The following is a 6,467-nucleotide window of genomic DNA, read 5'->3' as shown; positions in this document are numbered from 1 at the left end:
CTGAACATGAGTGACCTTGCGTCCTCCTGGGGGTTTTAATGAATCCCATTAAGCCACAGAAGGGCTGACTGCCTCTGACCTGGGCTTGTCCTTAACAGAGCCACGGACAACACAATGGTGTCATTGTGACCTCCCAAAAGCAGAGTGTGCCTACCCAATACCATGAGGAGAGGAGAGGAAAGAGAGGGACAGAGAAAGGAAGAAAGAAAGAAAGAAAGTATGTGGTTGTGAGTAAAACTAAGTACAGAGAAAGGCAGATTGTGTGTGTGTGTGTGTGTGTGTGTGTGTGTGAGTCAGAGAATGAAAGACAAGTATAGAGAGCAAAACAGCGTCCATGCCAGAGCTGTATTTAGGCCCCTGGATGCAGTGGAACGAGACGATGCTCCCTCTATTGTATTCACTAGATCTGATCGCTACATTTCCTGCAGGGACACAAATCTGTTTGCTTTGACTTCATTGTGCTTGTCCGGAGCAGGAAGCGGGAAATGGCCTGACACGGACAAACAGCCCACTGGACACCACAGGGGCTGCCTCAAGTGGCAGGCTGCACCAACAACAGAACCCAGATCAGTCAGTCTTCCTGCTCACATCCTCAATAATACAAGAGGTGCGACAGGGAAGCAGGTTCTAAATCAGTGCAAGTACGGTAAAAGCAACTGGCCACAATGGGCTAGCTGTGTCTCAAATCCTTTGAGTTCCCAGAGTACATACATTGCTTTTGTACACAGACAACTGATAATAGAGAGAGATTGCCATTATGGGGGGTTCTGTGTGAATCAAGATGCTGTTTTAATTAAAGCTTTAAGAGGTGCATGTTCATACATACTGTAGTAAATATCTGAAAAGGCCTAATGTACTGATGTACTACTTTTTTTTGCTGACTATTAATAACCGCCGTCTGAAAAATATGGCAGTATAGACAGTTACAAGGGTTGTGACCACAACTTCATGGGTACATTTGGTTAACAAGAATACTAAGCAAAACAAGAGGACCTTAGGTTATCTGAGGATAGAAAAGTTTCCATTACAAAACCGAAAAACGCTTTGTAAGGTGGATGGATGTCACACTCCTGATTGGTTTGCCAAGATGTCAGTCATCTACTGAGGAGATGAACCCCAAATTTCGATTGGACTGTTACGTATAGGAAAAAAGAGGACTGACCCCTTTGTGAGGATAAAGGATGGAACACAACAGCTCCAGCCTCAGATTTTGTGCAGGTCTCAAATTGGGTTAAATATTCTGCAGAATACACATTCATTTCCACTGCTTAGTGCTGCATTGGCTTAGACTAGTCAGGCTGCGTATTGTGTAGTATTAAAGATTGACAGTCAACGACTATTCTCGTGGATCAAGGCTTTTTCCAGAGTGCTAATTGGTCTTAGAGTAAACTGGTGAGTTTTTTCCACCACAATACACACACACACACACACACACAAACACAAACACAAACACACACACACACACACACACACACACACACACACACACTATGTGCAGTAAATCTGGACTAAGCCACTGCCCACAGCTTCACTTTAGTTTATTTGAGATAGTCACATGCATTTAAATAATTGGTTGATATTGATCATATGTTCCATCAAAGGAAACACGTGAGCAGTTTACAAAGAAGACACTAATGGGTTGAATGTATTAAACTGTTCTATTTTCTATTTTCTAAATCTCTTTTCTCTTTCTTTCCGTTTCTCTCTCCTCTGACAGAATGACTACATCCCAGCCATTCACATGCAGCATATGCACTGGTACAGTACAATGATGTCTGAGACCAAGGCCAGCATCCACCACCTGCATTCAGTACCAGACAGGACAGAGAACAACACAGGGAGGACACGTTGAGTTGAGGAGAGTTGTGAAACAGGAGAAAGCACAAGCCCCCTCTCTCCTGTTAATTAAGAACATGTCTCTGCCTCGGCTTCTGGATGGATGTGCCGGTTAACATTCCAACAAAATGTGGCTTCAGCAGTCTGTCACTCCTGCAAGTGTCACAAGAGTGTAAATGTGTGTGTTCATGTGTGTGTGTGTGTGTGTGTGTGTATGTCTGTCTGTGTGTGTGTACAAGAGAGACAAATACACACAAGTCAGCATGAGATATATGATCTATCTAAATCTCTAAATCTCTTTTTCTCACTTTCTCCGTCTATCCATCAGCGTAGCTTTTACAGGGATGATTCATGGTCAGGAAGCATACGCTGCCCCACAGCACAGCCACACCCAACACTGCTCCTAGAATTTAGCGTGTATGGACATAAAAACATGCTACAAATACCTCCTGTTTACACACACACACACATACATTCACACACACACACACACACACACACACACACACACACACACACACACACACCAAGCATCCCTCTCAGTAACCTCTATCCAGCTCACTCTCAGTCTGTATGGTAGGTCCAGTGGTTAAGCACAGATCATTGGGTCTGTCCTCTCTCTCTCTCTCTCTCACACACACACACACACACCCACCCACACACTCCAACTTACTCCAGTTAGTGCCCACTCCTTCACTCCCATGTACAGCTCTCGCTTCACATTTGTCTTCTTTAGCGTCAGTGAATATTAAACGTGGCTTGCATGTGTGTGAGTGTGTGTGTGTGTGTGTGTGTGTGTGTGTGTGTGTGTGTGTGTGTGTGTGACCTATGCCAGAGAACAGGCACTGAATTGAAGTGGACTTCCCATCTCCAACCTGTGGAGGTCTCTGATGCAGTTGTGGAGGATCCATCTGTTGCTGTGGAAGCCAGGCTGCACCATAACAGCAATTGTTCACCTGCTCCAGCCTAGAACATCCAGACAGACTCTCCTGTCTATTCAGAGAGCCCAAAATATGGAGTACTGGTCCAGTCTAAAGCTAGAGGGAAAGTTGGCCAAACTGCCCTTTGCGGACCACTCTGCATCACACACCATCTATAGCAATGCCAACATCAGTGAGGAGATCCTTATTTTCTGTATAAAAGCACGTCTACAGGTTCTTCCCACCAAATACAACCTTTCACTGTGGTTTCCTTCCATCCATTCACCCCTCTGCATGCTGCATGACCCCCCTCAACACTGGAGTCAGTAGCCCACAATATGAACAGTTGCACATCACTTAAAGGACTGTATATTGCCAGACACAACAAACTTGTGGATCTCATTGCTGCTCAGATTCCCTGTGTGGCTGATGAAAAGCTCTATAAAAACACTACTGTACAGTCTGATTGGTTTAACTCACCTGCAAACACTTTTGTAGGAATACCAAATACACCAGATATTGTTGTCATATCTCAGCATTCCAGTTAAGCTATTTGAAGTAGCATGTGCATTTGATCTGTTTATGGAGGACTCTTACCTTTCTAAGACTGTAAAATATCAATCATTAATATCTACCATCGAAAACCTTGGCTACAGATGCCAGCTTATTGTGCTAGTGTTTGGTAGTCTAGGGCATGTACACAGGCTGGCGACCCGGGGACTTTGTATTGGGGTGCTATTGAAAACAGCCAAACAGTTGGTAAAGTACTGCTCAATTTCAGCCATTATAGGAAGCATGTTTATTTGGAAAAGGAGATGTTTTCTGTACCCCTGAGATTGTATTGTCATACATAACAATGTGCTGATGTGGTTTAATCTGTTTAATCTGTAATCGATCATTCAAAACATTGGATTCCTAATGAAAATGTACTTGTAATGTGGAATTGAATAAAGTATCTAAAATGTGTGTGTGTGTTTCTTTTCCCCTGAACTCATCTGTTGCCTCAAGTCTCAGCATGCCTGGGTTGTGAGGGATAATTAGCCAGCAGTCCAGACACACCAGTGAGTGTGAGTGGCTGTCTGTCCATGTGTGTGTGTGTGTGTGTGTGTGTGTGTGTTGTGTTGTGTTGAATACACACAAAGGAGTGAATGTGTGTGTGTGTGATACAGATCATTCGGACATGGCTCAGGCACACCGTTGTGTGTTTGTGTGTGTGTGTGTGTGTGTGTGTGTGTGTGTGTGTGTGTGTGTGTGCGTGTGTGTGTGAGCTATTACCTGCCAGCACACGCACACTCACTCACACATAGTCACACAGACACAGACACACACACCCACACACTCACTCACACAGTCACACACACACACACACACACCCGCACACTCACACACACAGGTGAGCCTGACGCTACAGGAAGCTCATTTCTTGCACCTTTAGGGGAAGGTGGGACAGAGGGCCTGCTAGCACCAGACACATCATCCCCATACACACATACATGCCCCACCCAGGCCCAGCCACCATACTACCCCTCAGGGAACAGATGTACTAACGCTTTTGCGCCCATTTCAGGCTATTTGTTTCGCAATGTGCGTGTAAAATCATTGCGAGGTATGTACAAACAGGCCGCAATGATGTAAAAGCGCAAACTGCCTGTCGAGGGAGCTGAAAGTGGCAGATTGCGTTTGTCATGTCATGCATATGCATTCATGGGAGGATCCAGGGGAAAGTGGGAGTTTAGCGTAAAAAGCTGTGAGGGGAAGAGTAAAGAGCGCCTAGTTATGTATTCCGCGGTATCTACAAAGACTGCTCCTGAAAGCGCACGTCTATTCTGCGCCTAAATACTTCCGCCTTGTAAAAGCAGGTGTTAATCCAAATTGCAGTTCAATGCGTCAATAAGAGAACCTTTCAAAGACAACAGAATCGCTATTTAGAGCACCAGTTTTTGTGGTGAAAGTATTTGTACTACCAAAAGCAACCTTAACTTTCGTTGGCCTTTTGAATGTCTTACTTTCACTTTCACGTCATTCACACTTTCCTACTTGCTAGATTTGACCAATCTTCCATAGCCTACGTGCACAAGTAGTTTGAGTAGAGCTACTGATCTTCATTATCTCCCTGCTTGTTTACATCTTATCATGTATGGTATTATTTCATGATCGCTAAACGTTTGATTCTTTTTAATGTTGTCATCAGTTAACTTCATTCAACTGCGCTTGTATGTAGGCGCTGCCATTCAGTTGTGGACGTTCGTAAATTGCGTTTATGGGCGGAGAAAGGCAGAGAAAGGCGCAGTTTACACTAAGGATTAAACGATTGATAAATACGACAGAAACTTGGGTCTGACAGCATTCGCAATCTGCGGTGTGTCCATGACGCTGATAACGATACGTTCGCAAATGTACGTACATCTGGCCCTCAGTCCTCTAACATTAAGATGCAATCTGTTACACTGCACATCACACCACATATATGCTATCCACCGCCCCTAGGCTGGGAGCAGTGAAATATTTGAATATTACTGGCAGCATTGCTATGATACCTGTGTGTTTACACAAACATTAATGAAAGCGCAATCGTCTGAAATCGTTTGTGACTTTGCTCTGTTGCGTGTTTGATGTAATCTACACTCCCTTGACGACGCTGCAGAGATCTATGGTTAGGCCAACAGTTATTGACTAACTGATTGATTGAGTGGCTGATTCATTGGTGCCTAATTTGAATGTATTCCGTTTCCATGGTGATTTCCTTATGAACACAAAAACCATGTAGTCAGACCCTGTGGTCAAAATCAAATCTTTAACCCCTAGGACTTTTTTTTAGCAGTCAATAGCCATGATTCCACTATTAGGCGAGGGCTCTCATTAGGTTAACTAGGGCTGGGGCATCAAGCTGCAAGAGCAGAAACCATTTATGATTCTACTATTGGACAATGGTCCTGCACTATTGCCCTAAAACCCATCTCATTATCCATCTGTCCCTTTCAGAAGTGAATGGAAAGTTGAGGTATCATGCAGCAAAGTCTGGACGCCAGGCACCTACAACCTACAGCTGAAAACATAAAGAAAAAATGGAATTTAGATGAGCTTGGTGAAATGTACAGTTAACAAGTAAACAAGGTAAACAGGCTTGTCAGACTCCTCTGGTCATTAAAGTGGTCATGTAGCAAGTTAATTTAGCAATCCATATCACAGGTAGCGTGAGGACATGGCTCTAGTTTACAATAAATAGCAAGCTACTCTCAATTGCTAAGTGAAGTTAACTTTAGTTTGTTGAAAGCCTATCATGGCTAGCATTGTTATTTGCAATAAATTAGCTTCACCAATCAAAGCCAGATTGATATGTTGAAATAAGAAATTATTACAGTCACTGTTACATTTGCCGTGCAGTTTCTATAGGCCTAATAGTGTATGTTCTGAACAAGGGGCAAGCTTGAAGCTCACTTAATCTCTAATCCAAAATTGTAATTGGTAGTATCCTGCAGTTGTGAGAAGACCAAAATGTATTACTTGTTGCCATGACTATATATTGGTCATTGGTCTTAAGGGGTTGGTCCCTAATGTGTACAGGTATAGCAGGCTGATGCACCAGAACACAAGGGTTGGGTAACAGACATTAGTTTAAGACATCAGCAGCAGCAACAGCAGGAGACATTAGCGGTTACAGGTCATGTTAATCCCCAGAGGCCTGTGCTCACACTGGCATTGATCTCTCCA

The sequence above is a fragment of the Alosa pseudoharengus genome, unplaced genomic scaffold, assembly GCF_046254945.1.
Source record: "Alosa pseudoharengus isolate Yale_2024_CS ecotype anadromous, Long Island Sound unplaced genomic scaffold, YU_APseudo_1.1 YU_APseudo_1.1_scf_24, whole genome shotgun sequence".
Taxonomy (NCBI): Eukaryota; Metazoa; Chordata; class Actinopteri; order Clupeiformes; family Clupeidae; genus Alosa; species Alosa pseudoharengus.
The sequence above is the reverse complement of the archived record's forward strand: the minus strand, read 5'-3'. Positions refer to the sequence as shown.